The following is a 20,955-nucleotide window of genomic DNA, read 5'->3' as shown; positions in this document are numbered from 1 at the left end:
TTTGAAGGTAGAGAATATAAGTTCTTAGATGAAGAAAAGTTGCAGAATTGTCACATTCAGTCTCTTTGTTCCCACTACCACCTATATCTCTGTCATATCTACTTGTACTATGAGGTCTCCTCATCAGAGCAAGTGATTGAACAGGGACAAGCAAAATGAGGTGGTGGTCCTGCTCTATGAATGCACTAATTGTACAGTAATGCAATTCTGTGAGTACTGGAGTCTCATTTCTCATTTTGTCTTGATTTGCTCTTGAAGAAAGTACAAACTCTGACTCAGAACTTCCTATGGTTAGAGTAGAGAAAAGGTGTTTTCTCTCTCTTCTCTCGCATTGGCACCTCTTCAGTTTGGGATCTCTGATACTCAATAGCACGGAGCTTCAGGTTGCAGGCTTTAACTGGTATGGGGCAATTACAGAGTTCATCTTGGTGCCCATTTCCACAAAACCTTTTGGAATTTCATTATTCTTCCTTGTTTCTTGCCACTTCTCACTAATTTGACTGAAACTGGGCAATGATTCAAAACGCATTACACACACACGCACAAACACTTATATACCTTATTATGCCTCAGGAGAGCAATCTAGAGAATAATAATAACAACAATATTCAGAAGTATCCAAAGGAGGAATGCTTTCAGAGAAAGAAAAAGTGGAAGAAGGAAAAATTACACTAATGTAAGCATTCTGTCATAAACTGATGAAATTTCAAAACAGCAGAGCAACCTTGGTGACTTGGTGGGGGGTCTGATAAATGTGAACATACTCTCAGCGACTGGGAGAAAAGGCTATAAACAAAATAAGACTTCTAATTCTTATTCCATTTGGATGAAACTAATGATAAATAAGAGCAATGCATGTTTTGTCAACTGCCATAGATACTTGGGGATTTTCTTTGGACATTATGATGGCATAGTATAAGAAAACAGAATCTGAAGCATAAAGTTCTTTCTAACTGCATTCAGACTATCAACTCCAATATCTTGAACCATTTCAGGATGCTAAAAGGAAAAAAAAATAAAGCCACACTCTCAAATTGGAAAAAAAAAACAACCCTGAAGTGTGAAAGTCTTCCTGTCTGCGTGGCTGAGCTACAGATGTTCAGCAGTACAACAGATACAAATTGATTGCATAGGGTCGACCAAAAATCTTGATCAAGGAAACAGGTCATACACAGCACTGGTCCGAATGGCAATATTTATGCAGAAGAAGTATCTGATCTTGATACTGAAGAAGACAGTGACAAAACTTCAAAGGAAGCAGGACTTCAGAGAAAGCAGCACTGGAGCCAATGTTACACAAGGCATCAAATTAATTTTTAATAAACTGTTTGTGGCTCAATCGCTCTTTCAGATTAAAGTTGTCACCAGTGATACACCCATTGAAATAGCGATTCAGTGTGCTTTATAATGACCAATATAGAGTCCTTTATGTCATAGAAGAGTAACTTCACATTCTTCTGAGAACTACATAAATATCAAATATTCTGTCTATAAGCACAGCCGCAGGAGATATTCTTTTTTGTAGGATCAAATGACAGTATCCTAAGTAAGGGGGAGAGTTCTTGTATGTATTTTGAACTGAAAGAAATAATGAGCCACCGTAATAAAATTCTGGTCCAGGAAAGTGCCTGGTTAGCAGTGACACGGTCAAATTATGATCTGGAGTTAGAACCAGGTGAAGAGACAGCCACATTTTAACCTTCACCTGTTGCAATCCATGCTGTAGAGCTACCCTGCTTCCCAATTTGAGCATGCTGCTGGCAAAAAATGAAGTATAATCTCCAGCCTACCATAAAGATTCAACACATTTGCAAAAAGAAGAATTCTTAGATGATTTTGCTACCAAGACCTGGAGTTACTCCCACTTACCTCCATTGCAAGACTCCCACTGACTCACTGGAAGCAAAATAAAAGCTAAATAAGTGTAAAACACCCATAATCCATGAAGCTGTTACTGGGGCTGTTGGGATGGAAGTTGTCTGTGCACTCAAGAAATGGTGGCTGTAGGGAGCGCAGAAGCATATGAGAGGAACACGTGCTTCAGCATCTCTGCTCATTGCTTTTGTTGCAGTGATTTGTTGTGTGTGATCTATATAAGTGGAGCTGACCGCTAATTTTCAATTAACTTTATTTCTTCGATGACACAATGAGGAAAAGGAGGAAGGGGGAGGCTGGCAGAGGAATCAATTAAGTAGAAGAGTTCTCCTTTCTAGGGAATACAAGATTAATTTGTATTTTTTATAGGGACTTTCAGAATGAAGTACTTCTTGCGAATCAGCATTTTGCAATAATGGTACTTGCAAACAGCATGTTTATTTTCATAGAAGCTGTGGGAAAAAAAAAATCTTTCCAGAATTTTTGAATCAACTTTTTGCAGAACTTCTACAATTTAAAATGCAGGCTTTTTTCATTTTGAGGTGCAAACAAATATTAAGGCATTGACTCTCCCTCACTATGGAAATTTCTTTCTCCACATAGCTGTGGTTTAAAACTCCTCTGCCCCTTCTTCCTCTACTCTTCCAAATACAAATGGAAATATTAACTATGGAAAGCTTTTGTTCTTGTCATTGTTGTTGATGATAAAGCCCGGCAGAAGAAACAAAGGAAAACATTTTTCTCTCAAAAAAAATTCACTTGACATTTCCTCTTACATGCTTGTGTCAAGTCCTCTACTACCCGTACCTAACAACAATCTCTGTGGCATCTCAAACAGAGGTGAATTTGATGTGAACGCTCTCAAATGTTATTTTCAAAGCCAAACTATTTCTTTTTAGGAAGATACAAGACACACACACATCAAAAAAAAAAAAAAATCAGGACACTGATTCCCCACAACAAATCACTGTAAACATTTCCACAATGTAAAATAATAAAAATATCTGCCTCTGAGAGACCTTCAGTTTTAAGCTTAAGAATACCCTGCCACAAAGGTAAGCTTAAACAAGGGCTCAATTCTGGCTGGTGCTGAGCAGTGTCACTCTGATCTGACCAAGCACATAAGCACATGCATAAATTCAAGCATGTCGATAATCACACTCCCTGACTAAAGCTCTGTCTGAAGTTACTCCGTGAGCGGGATCAAGTGCTGAGAACCTAGCAAAGAAAAGTCCTGAGGGACGTTTGGCCTTAATTTCTTCACAAATTAATGTTCTGAGATGTCTGAGCCAAGGGATACATTTTTTCAGACAGCTACCCTGCCTTGGCAGCCTCCTCTTGGAAGCATAAGGAGTTTGCAGCCCAAAGGGATTCAGGTGGTTTAGACCACACCAAATAGATCCAAATCCCCTGTGACCCTTTCTATGTCTCTTGGCAGTTTATAACCCAAGGTGTCCTTAATTTGTCTGTTAGGGCCTAGAAGAGAGGTCTGTGGAACAGTTCAGATTTGGAAGGGATCTCTGCAAGTTCGTCTCATCCAATTCCCTGCACAAAGGGAGCCTCCTTCAAAGTTACATAGGGTTGCTTAGGGTGTCATCCAGGTAGATTTTGGCTATCTGCAAGGATGGAGACTTTGTAACCACTCTGAGCCCCTGCTCCAGTGCTTGGCCTCTTAGAGGCTTAGTTTTTGTCCTTCTAGCCCTGACCACCTCAGAGCCTTACTGCAGGACTCTGTTCAGCCTTTTAACATTTTTCTTGCGTTGGCAGCTCTTACCCTGGGATTTGGTGATCAATGCCCACCAGAAATTCACAGCCTTTGGTAAAAACATCCTGTGTCTTTTTTCCCTCCTGTACCCAGCAAAGACTGTGCCCAGGCTAACACCAAGTCCAGCAGCACTGAGCACTGGTCACATCCACAAATGGTGCTTTCTCTCCATCTCCATCTGCAGTGTGCTCGTATGTCTGAAGGTTAGCTCACCCTTAGAAAAGAAAGTACCTCAAATTACTCTACATTTGCTGTACAGTGCAAACAGGCACAGAGGGGACAGTGAGATGCTGTTGTATAGTCTCACCTGCCACCACGCAGTCATGTCCTTGTGGTAAAGGGGTGGTCATGACCTCAGACCCACTGAACAGGGTTTAGCAGCATCGTATCTTCCAAGGATAGGAGTGAACAGAAATGTTTCCCAGGGAGCAGCTGTGAATCCTGTGCATACTGCTATTCCCAGTATCTTCAGGTCTAGAGGTTGCCAAGTTACTTAAAAAGAGAGGAAGAAGATGACAAAGAATGTATGAAATATCTTTCAAACAGTTTCAGAGAATGGTTTCACATTCTTTGAACATAAATAGACTCCCTCCTAATTAATTCATCATATTAATTTCTTCAAATGAAAGATACTCATGAAATGTCTGGATTTATCGTGTTGTTTTTTTTTTTTTGACATTGTGACTCGTCTGTCATTTCACTATTCCTGAAATATATGGGTTCAAAATAGCTTTACAACAAATAGATGGTGATCTGAACCTGATCAGTACAGCTGGCTGAGCACAGACTGAGATGCCAATGTCTTCATTATTAATATCAAATTCAGTGTATGACTTCAATTCAGTTTGATGTCTTGGTGGAAGTTATTGTCTTCTATGGAGGACAGGTCCTGAAGTGGACCCAGAAGATCTGATCTGTGGCTCTAGAAAAGGCTCCCAGTGTCACCTGAACCAATTCATTTACAGTTCTTGTCCAGTATCCACATGGAATCAGTGGAAAGCCTTGATGTCTGCACCCCATCTGCCCCCCAGCATCTTCCCTCCACCCTGAGATCTTCATGCTCAAGGGTTTTGAAACCTCCTCCATCAGGACATAAGCCAATCTCCTGTGGCTACAGGTCAGCATGGGGAAGGAAATGAGCCTGTCTCCTGTCAAGCTCTTTGGCTTCTCTCTGAACCACTTGCCAGGGGCAAGTGTCAGAAGCAAGGTAATATTAATACATAAGGTGGATTTCAGGTCTGGATTTGGGTGGCAACATTCCTGTATTCCCTGACCTACATGATTTGCCTTTTTTCCTAAGACTGTGGGACTTCGGGACATAGAAAACATCTTACGAAGTTTATAAAACTCTGTGTAAATTTTACATAGAAATTTATCCCACTGAGCAATAATGGTAAAGCACTGTGTGTGAAATCTAAGCTTTTAGAGAGAAGGGCTTTATTTTAGAATCTGTACTCTCCTTACAAATCCAAAAACTCATATAATGGTGTGAAATAGAAAATGATCCTTGACAGTGAGCCAAAATTTACAGTTATAAAAGTCCCTTTTTCAGATAAAACTTATATTTTATATATTTGGCAACATTTGATTGGGCTGGTTATTATTATTTTTTATTTTCACAACACCAAAAAATGTGGTGAGTGCTTGCAAAGGAGCAAGGGCAAGACAAATTCTGTAACTAAAAAGGGCATTTGATCCCTGGATAGGCGTTAATTTCCACATTAAACTATGACAAGCCATTTTTTGACCTTTTTTATTTTTGAAATATGACTACTCCAATTGCAATGTCAACGGAGCAATTTTTTAATTATTATTTTTATTTTATGATGTTTAAGAGCAGGAAAGCTACCTTAGGAGACAATTGACAATGCATGGGAGGGAAGAGAAAAAACCTAAAAATGAGACCTATCAGAAAATAAACATTAAACCAACTTCCATCAAGAATAATAGATGTGTGCTTACCAGTAAACACCAGCATTTTAAGAGAGGTCGAGGGTATGAAAGATATTTAAGAGTATTCCTGAAAAAAAAAAGAACACCTATGTTCAAACATTTATTTTGGCTCTGCCCATTTTGGCTGCAGTGTTGGCTCAGCCCTGCTGCTCCAGGTTTTGTGCCTCTGACCTTTCTCATTCCCAGGAGCAGAGGGGAAGGACCAGCACATAGCAGTGGACAGCCTCAGGGTATGAAAAAAGCTTTGCATCTTGGGAAACCCATGCCAAGGACCATTATTAGTCATGGCACTACAGTTATTAATTATTATTATTACCACAGGCTACAGCTGTGGCCAGAGCAAAGCGATGCAGAGCAGAGTGCCGAGCTACATTACATGCACTATAAAGACACATTTCTCATGCGGGTGCTTCAGGAGGGGCAGCTCCCCACTGAGACTCCTAAATTTCCATTTTGGCCACTGGACAACAGCGGGTCATTATGCACTGGGCACTTGCGGAAATGCAGCTTCCCACACATGAGGTAAAACAACCATGAGTAATATTTGGTGCTCCTGTCCCTTGTGGCTCGTGGGATGAAGAAATCTGCTCCTTGGGTTTTATTCAGACAGTTTTACACTCTTTTATGGAGTCACAACACTTTATTACAGAAACATTCCTAAGAAAAGCTGATTCTAATAGCTCCCTCTCTAGTAGGAATTTTTTTTTTAACCACTTTTATAGCTCTTTAAACAAACACTGCCTCATACTTTCCCATCCTGTGTATCTTTTAACTGTTAATTACATTGAACTACTCTCGACCTCTTGCTCAGAAAAAGTGGAAATAAACAGTTTGCTTAACCAAGTATGACCTGCTTATCACAGCAGCACCAGCAACTTTGCAGTCACAGTGCAACCCTTCCTGCTCTCTTCCCATGATTTAGTGTCTCATGTCTGGACTAAGAAACACTACATCACAAGTTTCTTTGCAAATGCAGCTTCTGTGCACTGCCATGCAGAAGGAATGCACTGGAGCTGTTTCAGCTTCAGAACTTGGGGCCAAATTCAAACTTAAAAAGGGTTTCTCATGGATTTAAGCCAGCTCAAGCAGTAGGTGAAAAAATGGGCATGAGGTGTCATGATTTTGAGCCTTTGAGGAGCTTTGGATGAAACGTCATATGGCAAAACTGAGTTGGGAAGAGATGGTCTTCATATTGTACAGAGTGAGCTATCCCTCATTTAAACATGAATCTAAGACACTTCTTAAAACTCGAAATGTTTTTTTACCTTTAGAAATCAGAATTTTCCTACTGAAGTCTACAGCAGAGATATTTTTCTTGACTATTAATGGCCCTTTTTAAGATGAAAAGCTTTGTGTATTTTCATCTAAAGCTGTTGGAAATTTGAGAGTTTGGAGAGTTTCAGTCAAACCCTAGAATACTAATTTGTGATTTTCCCTGATAGCAGAAGGTGGTGGTAACATCAGGAAGCACCTTCCAAAGCTTGTTTTCCCTGTGTGCAGTCTGAGGAACACTTACAAAAGCTTGAGAGAAATTGTTCCATTTCCATCAGGTGGAGCATGGGCTCAGAGCTGGACATTCCTCTAGAATGTGCTCCAGCATCCACAGATATATAAAGGTTATTTACTCTTACACTGGGATCTCTGATCTCCATTCTTTTAAACAACTAAGCTAAGAATGAACGTGGTAGCTTTTGCAGAAGTGGAGAGATCAAAATAATGACAATAAGGAGTTTCAACAATCAGTAATCAACCAGGCCTTACACAAATAGAGATAGAGCAAGAAAGTAGGAATGATCATAACTGTGTTTTCCTTTGAGCTCTGTTACTGATTTAAGGCATGAATATGGTCTTGAGCATCTCTTGCTTCACATTCCAGCTCACCTGTAACAAACAGATGTACCCAACAGAGGAGACGCAGAGGTCAATCCTTTACCATTAGTCAAGCCCTCAGGATTAACAATGTGAAAGTTGTGGGCAACAACTACAATTGTAGTCTTTTTAATGAGAATTCCCCAAATGTATCCAGAGAAGGATGGGGAATTTCTGTGTCTGTAATTTCTCACAAATCAGGCCATTTTGAGTTTAAATGCAGATTTAGCAGCCCAGTTTCAGCCACCTGGCTTCGAATCCTTTAGCCAACAGGAATTTAAAGGCAGTGCTGTGCACACCTGCACAAGAGCAGCATATTATTAACCCAGCCCTTGACTTTTCCAACTCTATTCTTCATGCACAATGAAGAAATCAAAGGAAAGCTATCTGCACAGGCAATTTGAGGTTGTCTAATATCAGGACACAGCCAAACTGATGTGACCGGAAAGTGAAAGAACAATACCATCCTAAAAGAAGAGATAAACTCATAAAACAAATAACATGTGTGATGTCTCCACCGCCATCAGGCTCTTCAAGTGACTGGGATCCAGTGGCAAAGTAGCCTAAGTGTTTTGACATGTCATGTCCTGAGGCTTCTCTCCCTCTTGATTGCACACCTAATGGCTGTTTGCCACTTCTGTTATATAAAGCAGCTTTTCCTGGCCACCACTACCTTTTTTTTTCCTGGAGTAAAATGCACTCCGGCTCCCGCCACATAACTGTGCAACGTGCAGCTTGCTGCTAATTTGAAGGGCACCCCTCCTCCTCCTCCCCTGGTGATCCAGGAATACAGCAGTGAAGTGCCGTAATGGTAGCATCAAATAGCCTCATGCCATAAATTTTTAATTTCTAAAATGGCCCTTGTTAGATTTTCAGGGTTCTGAGAACAAGTGTGAAACATTGCTAAAATGGATGCAAACATCTTACCTAAAAATAAACTATCGTCCAATTCACGCTACATCGCACCAATCAATTACTGACATTTTTTCTGGCAACTAATATGGCTTTATTACCATAGTATCCAAAGACCTAGTAATCATTAAGTATTTTTTGGTCTTGTAGCATTCTAGAGATGTAGTAGTGTAAAATACAAAGACTTGAGCCATTGATGGTCGAAGAAAATGTGCATGAATAATGCACGCTCTTAACACGGGTGCTGTAACCATGTACAGTCTCAAGAGGATTATGAATTGTCACCACACTGGATGACACAACTCATCCCTCATTGTCAGAAATGTTTATCAAACTTTAGTCTCCAGATCTTGGCCATGAGGAAGTTGGTTTAGTTGTCAGACAAGTTGATCCCAAGACGCCTCCTTCCAGCCACCTAGAGACCAACTTCGCTTCTTTTGCTTCCCATACTCTGCCTGCAGAGCAGTTGGGCTTGATCTCATCACAGTCAAATAGAAAACATAATTTAAGACTCCTCTTGAGCATCTACCACTCCAGAAGAACTCCTGCAGGGACTTAGAGCAGTTGCAAATTTCCCCTTTTCCTCTTTCCTTTTATGCTAACAGATGTCAAGCCACTATTTCTAATCTTGCCCCTCTGCCCAGAAGCAGAACAAAATGTGTGACTTTTCTGAGCTTCTTAAGAACCTTTTGAAGTGGACAGTATTTTATGAAGGAAGAAACTGAACAAACGATGCAAACTTTTCCAGAGATGAGCTTTAACACAGATGTTTTGATCACCATTTGCTGTTATTTCCATTGTCCCATCCCCCGGGGTTGTGGCGGTATCACAGTGCTTTATCTCTTGCTGATCTCTCTTTGCTGCAGAACACAAAAAACCTGGTGTGCTGATTCAGAAGAGAGCCACAGGTTTACACTGGCAGCTTTCAAAATAAATTAGGATGCTACCCCATGTTATGAAAAGACTCTTATCTCTAATAATGTCAAAATTACCAGGAGGACTCTTATTTCATACATTTTCAAAGCTTCTGTATGAGTTACATAAAGCTGAAGCTCATCTCATCTGCTTGAAGTGCACTCATTAGCAATGCAGAGACTGATCAGAGCTGCATCACATGCTCTTGCGGTTCCATTAGGATTTGTGGTGAAGGACTGATCAATAACTACTGAGCTTTTAGGGCTACCATACAGAGAGAAAAAAAAAAACCCTCTATATAATCCCTTAAAGATCTTAATTAGTCAAAACCAAAATTATTATGTTAATAAGCCATAAGTATTTAATATTAATCTAGTTGCAACAACTTCTGCCTGAGGATTGGGGATGGCCTACATTAATCACTGAGTGTATAAAAGCAGGTGATAGCTGATAAAAGAAGAAAAGTAGGCAGCATCTGGCAATGGGATCTGTTTGGCAGCTTGTCTCCTTGTAAACACTAAACTGTGGGATGTTTTGTCTTCATTTCCACTGAGCTCAATGTTCAGAAACTCTCAGTGCTCAGAAACTATAAATGGGGCAATATTTTCGAAAGACAGCCATTGCAAGTAGCCAAGGAATTGCTTTTGAGTGTCTAGAGGCTTTGTGTAGGTCAGAGGGTCTCACCCCCTTGCATGCTTTGAATTCATATCTCCAAAGGGAAAAGTTTCAACACATACTTTGTCTCATCACCCTTCAGCATACCTGCCTTGCATTTTCCTTGTTCCTTTTGCTGTATAGCTAGAAAGAGAGAAAAAGAAAGAAGATGAGAATTTTCCCTGTGATCTTTGGATCAAGAGTTCATGATCTAAGTCATTAACCTCATTTGAAGATGTTGCTAATTAATTTGATACTTACATTCAAACAGAGCTGATATTGTGCCTTTAATGAAAACACTTCAGCCTAGATATGCTGAGAAAAGAGCAACACATAAAAGCATAGACAGAGCAGCTAAATCTAGCATCCAGCTTGTGACTTCTGAGGACTCTAAAGCTTTTTACATTCAAGGCCTTTATTATGCTAGGAAGTAAACCAAAGGGTTATTCAGGCTGGGCATGGTGAAAGGCAGCAAAAGACCCAGCAGTAGAAAAGGGGTTTTGAGAAAACAGAGTGTGGATGCAACATAGAGGGGAAAAAAGAGGAAAAAAAAGTGCTCCAATTTGTGGCTGCCTCCCTTATGGCAGAAATGAGCTCTTTGCACTGAGGGGTACTAAAAGCTTTCTCTTCTTTGAAAATCCTGGTGAACCCATTCAGTAAGCAGAGCCCTGATTTACTACCTACAATTTCCAGGAAAAAACTGATTTACTGTAACTATTCCCCTTGAGATATCTTCTTCTAACAGGTTTTGGACAGTGTGAGCTCTCTCAAAACTGCTGCCTTCTCCTTTTTCCCACTGATGGTCCATTCCCCACCCAGGAAGGAGAGACATGAGACATAGTCCTCCAACTTGGGTATAAAGCATCTGCTCTGATGTTCTCTTGATGCTGGCAAGAAACAGTCATCTAAGCACCTGGTGGCTCTATGTATCTAATTTAGTCATAATCTTCCCTGAAGTTTCCACACTTCTATTATCAACTTTCTGAAATTATGTCCACTACACACAGAGACTATAGTTTTCTACCAGCTTGCGTGATCAGCCCCAGATGTTCCACTGGACTGTTTTTTTCAAGAAACCTGACCTGCCAGCCATACAGATGAGATACCTGCGAGATTTTGCAGTTGGGCATCCAGATACTGACCAATCTCCAAATACCTTTGACATGGTAACCATAAAGCCAGCCACATAACGGACCCATAAATGCTTCAAAGCAAAGAGTAACACTTCTCCTTCTGAAATTACAGCCAGCAAGCAGGACAAAATGAATCTTCATCTGGTCATTAAGGAAAAAATCCTATATATTCATAAATTGGAGATGTGCATTTTTATATAATGCAGAGTACTGTTGCTCTCAGACGGAAGGGTCACCAATTTTCAGAAGCCAGTTTTAAAAACAAGGATATAGAAATATGAATACTTCCCACAGACTAACAAGTCACAGTGCACCAGTTGCTCTACAGGAGCTGCCCTGTGTTCATTCTTTTAGTCCCCAGTGAAGATAAGTTAACATGTCCCTTTTTCATTGAGTACACTATCTCAAAATCCTTCACATTTACTGTCAGGTCCTCTAAGAAAAGTGCATGTACCTGGGTAATGAACATGAAGTAGCTGACACAGAATGACTTACTGCTCCCCAGTAGTGTATTCATATGCCAAAACCTTGCCATTGCTAAACGTTTTGAAGGACAGGCATACCAGAGCTGTCACACTGTACTTAAGGTACCCGTGGGCCAAACTAAACTGTATTTCCCTGAAATAACTTGAAGCATTTTTCCAAGGTCATGTTCTAAGCGCATTCAATTTCTTCATCATCATTTAAAAAAAAAAAAAAATTTTTGTTGGGAAGTATTTTTTACCCATATTTACTTCAATGGACACTGAGCCAAGTCTTCTTCACAAAAATGTGAACCTAGTTCAGTGGCCAGGAAGGCCAATGGTACCTGGGGTGTATTAGAAGGGGGGTGGTTAGTAGGTCCCCCTCTGCTCTGCCCTGGTGAGACCACACCTGGAATATTGTGTCCAGTTCTGGGCCCCTCAGTTCCAGAAGGACAGGGAACTGCTGGAGAGAGTCCAGCGTAGGACAACAAAGATGCTGAAGGGAGTGGAGCATCTCCCGTGTGAGGAAAGGCTGAGGGAGCTGGGGCTCTTTAGCTTGGAGAAGAGGAGACTGAGGGGTGACCTCATTAATGTTTATAAATATAAAAGGGTGAGTGTCAGGAAGATGGAGCCAGGCTCTTCTCAGTGACAACCAGTGTTAAAACAAGGGGCAATGTGTGCAAACTGGAACACAGGAGATTCCACTTCAATATGAGAAGAAACTTCCTCAGGGTGAGGGTGCCAGAGCCTGGCCCAGGCTGCCCAGGGGGGTTGTGGAGTCTCCTTCTCTGCAGACATTCCAACCCACCTGGACACCTTCCTGTGTAACCTCACCTGGGTGTTCCTGCTCCGGTGGGGGGATTGGACTGGATGAGGTTTCATGGTCCCTTCCAATCCCTGACGTTCTGTGATTCTGTGATTCACTGCAAAATAAACACAGTTTATTCAGAAACACAGTCTATAGGATAGATCTGACAGCTAAGGCAGGCATATGTTCACATCTGCAACTTTACCTTGTACTGTCAGCTAGCATGATGGTACATACAACAGCACTGCCAGAGATCTGCTTATTTAGCCATCTGTGCATACAATGAGGGTACATATGTAAGAAGCAGCACAGGTCTGACTGGCCTTGCATCCCTGCCCATTTGGCATTCCCAAGTGAGGACACAAGAAATAATAACTTTGCTCATTTCAGCTCAAAGTTATTGCATTTTCTTTGGTAGTTAGAGGAGCATAAATAAGCCACATAAGAAGTATAAGCGACATAAGTATATACATGAGAAGTATATCTGATTAGAAGATGCACATTTTGTTATAATTTACAGTACTGCTCATTCGGGAAGCATTATTGTGAACAGTAAATAACATTTCAATTTTTATAACTGTCATAAACCAATAGACCTGAGCCTTGATCAGTATACTGCCACTTATTCTCTCATTGTATGTTTTCTAGATAATCTGCAAACTTTTCTATCAGTACATAATGGTGATCTTTTTCCATCACTCAGAGAAGAGGTACAGTCTGTCGGGTTCATAATTGATATGTAAATTTGGATAGTGGTTGAATCACTGAATCGCAGAATGTTAGGGATTGGAAGGGACCTCTTTGCTGCCCAAGGTTTGTATCCACTTGTGGCTGCTTCGTCATCTTAGAAATCTGACACATTACCAAAAGCAACAGATTTACTTTTCTGTACCAGATTTGCCTTCTTGAACAAAAATTTTGTTCTTATGTACATTGCTGGCATATTTCTCATGAGACTCAAGAACCTACTGGTTTGCATAAGTTTAAAGAATGAGAAAGACATCTTCTGCAAAGGTGCAGATATCTTCTGCAGACAGCCATAAAAAGAGATCTCTTTATGCAGTAACTGGAAAGATAAATGGTCTGGCAAAGTTATATACTGGAAAGTCATCTGAAGCTGATAAGGTACAAGCGGCTAATTCCCAAAATTATCCATGTTTTGTCATGTGCACTGAACACTATGTCTGGCTTTGGGGCTTTTCAGGGTCTGCACACCAAACCAGCAGAAACTACTTACACAGAGCAGATGCTCATGTTAAAAAATTATGATCAGCATGAATTCACTTTGTGAGCCTCTATGGCATAGGTGGCTGATGAACAACATGAGAACAAAAGCAAAACTCTAAAGGAGAGTCTGGAGTACCAAAATGTGTTGAAACCCACCAGAAACACAGATGAAACATGATTTTTCATATCTGAAGGCAGTGCATGGCAGCAAAAGAAATAAAAGGGAGATGAAAGATAGGAAAAATCTCAAAATAATGGAAAATTAGGTGAAAGATCCCAAGTGTCTCACAGTTCCTAATCTACAGAAGCTCTCTTTACAGGCAAAAGAACTAGAAAGGCTTATTGCACTGCAGAGTTGTTGACTATTATTTCTCACAATATAAGCACACAAGGCTAGCCTGCACAAAGACCATAACACACTTAAACTGTGGAACTCATTGCTGTGATATATCATACAAGCCAGAAGAATAAATGGATTAAAAAACCAAATTAGTCATAAGCCATATTAATGGGCAGCATGTCTACTGGTGGATATTAAACATAAAGGTTAATATATGTTCAAGGTTAAAAGGTTAAATTCTTTGCTACTTTAGGGCCTCTTGTTATTTCCTGAAGTTTGGGCAGGTGGCACTTCATTTTGCTCTCAGGCAGCAGCATTTCCAATAACCACAGCCCACAGCATCTTCGTGGTGATGGAATGCAGTCGTGCATCGCTTCCCACTCCTTTATCTCTGCCTTCTGTCCTTATGCCCTTGATCAAGAGATTTATTTTCTCCGACATTTTTGGTTCTGAAGTGGATCTGAAGAGATTTGCTCCCTCCTCACCATCAGGAAGCTCTTGAAGTTGCATGATGAGTGTCCACCTGTCCAGGTGCAAATGTGGGAAGAGCATGAATGCTTTTAAATGAGCAGGTTGTGAGCCCCAGCTCTGCTTCTCTGGCCAGTTGATTCCTCACTTGCTGCTTTGATTTTTGTTCCACCCGATTTCAGCTGGCACTGATTTTATTCCAAATGTTACACATTAAAACAGGAGTGTTATAGAACTCCTGACAGACCCTTCTGCCTGCAGTCACTTCTGCTACCCCAGTCCTGCTGCTGTCCAGGCACGGAACTGACAGACAGTTTCAGTGCCTAAAATTCTTCTTAGTTTTGGACACTCTGTTTTCAAGGAAAGCAGTGAGAGACTGGAAAGCACAGGAAGCACTGTAGGAGATAACTGACATGCTGCAGGTGAGAAAAATGTTTAATTTAAATACAAGGCACACACTCTTTCCCCCACTGCCCTGTGCTTGGCTGTCGCTATTCCCAATCTGTTGCTTTTACTGCTAAGAGCTTGGAGGTAAAATGTAATGCATCACTTTGAACCTCACTGCCATAATAAAGAATTAAATCAAGGCTCTGACTCACATTTCACAGTCAATTTCAGAAGGGCTGAAGTTTACGTTCTCAGCCTTCCTCCTCACAGAGGTATCCAAACTCAGCTTATAGCTACCCCTCAACTGCACAATTCACAGCCCCTGGATTAATGTAAATCACCACCAGCTACAGTTTATATTAATGCCCTGGGCTTCAGCAGCCCTGGCTTAACTGCCTGAAAACATGGTTACATAGTTTGATATTGCTGTGAAAAGTCCTGGTCTCATCCCTCCCCATGCCCTGGGCTCTGCCACCCCAGGAAGCCACTCTGAATGGAGCCTCATTTGGCTGCATCAGTATCGCGCTGGATCAGGCTCCTCCAGCTCCCCTTGACTTGCTGGGAAGGATGATTTTGGGGCACAGCCGGCTGCTGGGGGAGAGAGCAGTGGAGACTTAGGCTATCTTAAACCAGCTGTTAAATTACATTCTTTATCTGATAGTTTTACAGGCCAAAAGAGAGACCAAATACCCGTTTTTGTCTGAAGAGATTGTTTTACTGGAGTTCGTATTTCAGGCAAGCTCCAAGTCTGGTGTGCCTATGGCTGTGCATGTTAATGTCAAAAACCCAGAGAAAAAATTCTTTCTTTAGTTTTGTTGTTGTTTATTGTCTGTGAGGAAACAATAAATTCCAGATAAGAATCAAAACCAAATCACTCAGAAAATCCTGTAGAGACTTCATTTTGCTCAGCTTCAGAAGCGTAATAAAAAAACAAACAAACAAAAAAAACCCAACCAACCAACCCACAACCCCAAACTGTTGCCAGAAAAACGAACACCACATATTAAGCCTTTTTATCACCATGTCTAATGTTTTGCTAGCTGTGAAATCACATTTTCCAGGATGAATTGTGTCAATAAACTTCTGAAATACCCTGGTAGTGCTCAGTGGCCATCTAAAAGAGGAACTGTCCCAGACGCAGACAGCAGACAGAACTTAATTGCCTGGAGGACAGCACAAGACAAACAACTCCATCCAGGAGCATACAGGGACCAGATTCAAACAGCTGAACATCCTCCACTTCACAACAATCCAGTTACTGAAGAGAGGGTTTGGAGGTTCTTGGAGGTGTACATTTATTTTCCTTCTCCCTAAAATACATAGGAAATATTTAGTATTAACACTGATAACAACAACAACTAGCTGTTGTGTACATCTTTCATTGGCAAGCAACAAAACAATTTGCAAAAAGAAAGGTGAGCATTAATATCTCTGTTTACTATTGGGGAAAATGAGTCATGAGGAGGTGATGACACTTCTTCATGGGCACCAAATAGGCCATCATCAAGCAAGAAAATCTAATCTCACCACTGAACGTTTCATCTACTAGAACACATTTCTTTCACCCATGACGTGCAAGTTACCTGCTTTAAAGACAGTTGTGATACAAAAAAAGAAAGACCATGATTTAACCAAGTAACCACGAGAAGAAAGAGCAGAAACCAGACACAAACTCTGAAGTGTTGACAGAGTGTGTATTAGAGGTGGAAGGAAGAGAGGAAAGCTCCAGTCGTACCTGCATGTGCATAAGTGTCTCAGTCTGTTACCATGGGTCTCTGAACCATTTCTTGACACAAAATTCACGCAAAGTGCAATCTTGAAGCTCTTGCTATTTCAGCATTTCCACTGATCTCAGTTTTTCAAGGCAAGTATGTGGGGACTGGTTGTTCTCCACAACTGTAGAGAACAGTTGTGCTTGAAACATATGCTAAGTTCTTAATGGTAAAAAGGACCTTTCAATGGTTAGAAAGAGTAACTGTCTATTAAACATGTTTATAATGCCAGTGCTTTCTTTTTAGTGTGTCTGCCCTGAATCATGGTGGAGGGATACAAAAAAGGTTTTATTATCCTATTTGATATCATTAATTTGATAGCAGGAGAAAACATCTAAAGCAATGCTACTCTGCATGAGGTGCTTTAGAGCTAAGCAGTTAATCAGAGTTCTTGACACAAGGAGCTCAGATCTTACGTGAAAAATTAAGCCTAATATTCACGCCCTGTTTTGCTTTCCCCTTTTCCTAAAGTAGACAATAAGTTCTCCCAATATCTGCACAAATCCAAAGGGATTAATTCTCTGGCTTCTTTCTGTGCTGGGAATGCTGGTTTAGGGTGTTTGGAACTATGGAATTCAATACATCATTTCTGCATAAATAACAAAATTATGAAATATTTCAAAAGTGTTACAGTGGCACTCATATAATAAAACCAAAAGGAATGTGAGGACTAAATCAACTCTAATCTCACAGGAATAAACAAGAAATGATTGAAACAACCTTTCTCACTCTTAAGATGACTCAAGATGTAGAATCATCCTCCAGATGAGTCTCTGCAACTTTTTCAGAAGGGCTGCAGCAGGTCCTTTGAACCTGACAGCAGCCCAAGGAAAACCACATTTGATCCCCTATTTTCTGGGTTAAAAAAGCAGTGGCAAGGCCCTCAGTTTTGTCTTTCTCAGGAAAAAAAAACACAATATCTCAGGTTTTTGTATCAGAGCAGGGGAGGGCAATGATGTTAGTGAACTCCCAAACTGCAGCATAACAACATGTGATGCAGCATCACGCCAGGTGCAGGTATTGGACTCCACCATAATTCTGTGCCATGGCTACATCTGCTAAGGTCTGGCCACTAAACCAGTAGACCCTTGTGGCAAAACATTGTTTTATTACAACAGGAATTAGGGGTCTGCCTTGTTGTCCTGACAAGCTGCCATTTCCCTGAGTCTACAAAGTGACTTCCAAAACAGGAGCTCAAAATATTTTACTAATAACCAACAGACTGTTAACAAGGGAAGAAGATTTCTAGACATTTTATAAGCAGATCAGGGTGCATGAGAATGGGCTGTCTGGGGAACATATGAATCTTTAGCACTGGGCATCTTCAAGAAGAAGTTTGACAGGAATAACATAGATAAAGTTGGTCCTGCCTTGGGCAGCAAATATGCTGACTGACCTTTGGAGGTCCTTTCCAACACTGATGCTATGACTTTGAGAAATCAAACAACTTTTCTCAGTGATTCCTCTTGGGAGTTTAGGACAGACCTTACCACTCAATTTCCTTGCAGGAAATTGTAAGCCATACGTCTTCCTTTCACTCTGCAGACATACTAAAAGTTGCAGCACACAATTCACACAGTGCCTTTAATATCACTGCTGCTGAGAAACCTTATTCACCATCCTAATGTCATTCCTAACAACAACTCACTCCTTCTTTGTTCTTTTCAGTAATGTCATGTTCCATAATCATGTCACAACCATTCCATTCTAATTTATCACCAGAGAAGGAAGAGCTGAGCTCCAAGAAGCATTTAGTTGTAACATCACAAAAAAAAATAATCAAGCAGAACCAAGGAACTGATGAGTAGGGAGAGAAAGATATTTGCATCTCCTCATATGGTCCTGCTAACACTCTTTGCTCTGGTCTTGGCAAATGTAATTCTGCCCAGTAATACTCCCCACATGATCTTGACAATATTTTTTTCCCCACCACTTGTTTCTTTTAACTCTATGTATTTTTCAATCACTTTATCTTCTGTACCCCACTAGATACAAGCCTCTTGACTTAGCTTAGCTATTGACCGCTTTTCACTAGAGAGATGTAATTTCTCCAGTTATCTTCCACTGCTCACACACTGTATTTCCAGACAAGTACCTTCATCTCCATTCTACTGGCAGAAGCCAGAGACACTGAGGTCTAGTTTCTATCTCCACATGTAAACAAAGATGGCTTTTCTTCCAGAAACTGCAGGGAACTTGAGGCTATTTGGATGGCATGAACTACTGAGACATTTGTCAACCCCACATGTTTGAACGTTGCTCAGAAGATGAGAGCAGCAGCACAAACCCAACCTGTGCAGTGTCTTATTGCTGTTGTGACTTCCATGAAGTCATACAAGCTCAGAGTGCTTGAATCAGAGTGCCTTGAAATAGAAAATGCCACTTCAAATAAAGCAATGAATCAGAAACCTCAGTAGATAGTAAAACTATCATCTCAAGTACTACACAATTTATAGAGAGGAATCAATTAGTGGATGTGGTTTGGAAGGAGATGAATCTTTTGGAGAAGAGATAACTTTCTTTAGCATTTACCCACAGAAAGGTAGTGAGCCACATACTAAGGATCAAATTCTGCTCTCTTTAAAGTATGCCAATTTGTCACAACTAACAGGATCTCAATCTTTACAGGGGTGAAAGGAATCAGATTTAGTTAATACATCCCATTTTAGCACACGAGTGTGTATGCGTAGTATTGCAACAAGAGACTCTGATAAACAAGTGGGCAGTGGTCAGAAGTACATAAGATTATGTTTAAAAGAATATCGAAGACCGAGTTTAAAATATTACAGTCCTATATCAGCACGTTGTGAAAATGGAAAAGAGCACAGTATAGCCTGTAACATGTAGAAGATATTTTAGTAGCTGAGGCATTGGATTAGTATGTGTACTGTCTGGTAGGTTATGTCTGCAACTCTTTAATTTCCTAATGCATTTGCATAAACTGGAAGGTTTAAGCAGCCCACTCCATGTTTAGGAAAACAGACTGGCAATGACTAAATTTAACTTTGCTGTAAATGTAAGTAAGTCTCAAAAATGCTGTGAGGTTACAGTAGGGTTGAATACAGTCCTATGTTAGAGTAGATAATTTTACCATTTCTTCTTACATACAGTTTCTGTTTCCCATGAACACATAACAAACAATAAAAATTATGTCTAAGAGGTATAAAAACATAACATTTTAAATTTTTTTAAAGCAAAGTAAGCAAAAATTAGTAAAAAATGTCATGAGGCTAGTCAATAGTAAGAAGGAATACAATTATGCAAAATATAAAATCTTTATGTTTACAATAGAAATTTGGTTGTATGACACAGATGCTCATAACAGCAGCAGACTGACTTGCATGTTTCTGTAAAGTCTTCTTCGATATTAAAAAAATCATTCGTTATCCCCCTAAGGTTACTACTTTCCTAGTTATGTATCATTTCTTTTAATGGATTAATATTCACTATAAAATCGTGGAAACATCTCACTTCTACTACTCAAAGGCAGATCAAACATTCCTCTACTCTCCCAATTGGCCCTAAGATAGATTGCTCTTTAATTAGTTTGTTGTGCTTCACTGTTAAAATCTACTTCTAATGGTAGCATCATGGGCAGAAATTTTTTTTTTTTCTCTGAATTCCTGCAGTGAGGTGGGAGTCTCAGTTCAGCAGAACACTCACAGCAGCTCCCCTCTTATTTTCCTTTTTATTTGTCAGTTATTTGTTATTAAGTTACTGTATATATAGAATCATAAAATCGTAGAATGGTTTCAGTCAGAAGGGACCTTTAATGATCATCTAGCTCCAGCCTCCCTGTCATAGGCAGGGGCATCTTTCAGTAGATCATGTTGCTCAAAGTCCCATGCAACCTCACCTTGAACACTTCCAGTGACAGGGCATTCAGATCTTCTCTGGCAATGTATGCCAGTGTCTCATCAATGTCATAGTAAATAATTTCTTCCTTTCATCTAATCTAAATCTACCCTCTCTTAATTTAAAACCATTACTCCTTGTCCCAACACTAGAGGCCCTTGTAAAAAGTCTCTACCTTTCTTATAAGTCCCCTTTAAGTACTGAAAGGATGGGACAAGGCCTCCCCAGAACCTTCTCTCCTCCAGGGTGAGCAACCCCAACTCTTTCAGCCTTTCTTTATAATAGAGCTATTCTTCCCTCTGATAATTTTTTGTGGACTCCTCCGGACCCACTCCAGTGGATCCACATCTTAGCTGTGCTGAGGGCTCCAGAGCTGGGTGCAGTATTCCACGTGAGACCACAACATGTATATGTTGTATAGGGTGTCTCCTCACTAATTTACTTTAAAATAGCTTGTTTGCATCTTCTCTGCAGACCAGATCTTCCCTGCTCAGACAGCTCTCCATTCCTCTTTCAAAAAGAGTCATGTTGTAAAACGACTTTCATCAACAGCGACTG

At 40.4% G+C, this 20,955-nt stretch overlaps 1 long non-coding RNA gene across 1 annotated transcript in view; it reads right to left on the bottom strand.

Moving 5' to 3' along the window:
* LOC110356524 (uncharacterized) overlaps nucleotides 1-20,955 on the bottom strand; it is a 91,111-nt gene that overhangs the window by 24,729 nt on the left and 45,427 nt on the right. Inside the window, exons 1-4 of the long non-coding RNA XR_002409772.2 lie at nucleotides 12,375-20,955; nucleotides 10,052-10,087; nucleotides 5,603-5,660; nucleotides 3,948-4,132 (exon numbers count right to left, since the gene is read on the bottom strand). The exon at nucleotides 12,375-20,955 is cut by the window's right edge and continues 45,427 nt beyond it. This is a non-coding gene — a long non-coding RNA (uncharacterized LOC110356524). The remainder of the gene's footprint in view (nucleotides 1-3,947; nucleotides 4,133-5,602; nucleotides 5,661-10,051; nucleotides 10,088-12,374) is intronic.

This window comes from Columba livia, chromosome 2 (assembly GCF_036013475.1).
Source record: "Columba livia isolate bColLiv1 breed racing homer chromosome 2, bColLiv1.pat.W.v2, whole genome shotgun sequence".
NCBI classification, from domain to species: Eukaryota; Metazoa; Chordata; class Aves; order Columbiformes; family Columbidae; genus Columba; species Columba livia.
Note: the sequence above shows the minus strand (reverse complement) of the source record. Positions and strands in the feature narration are given on the sequence as shown.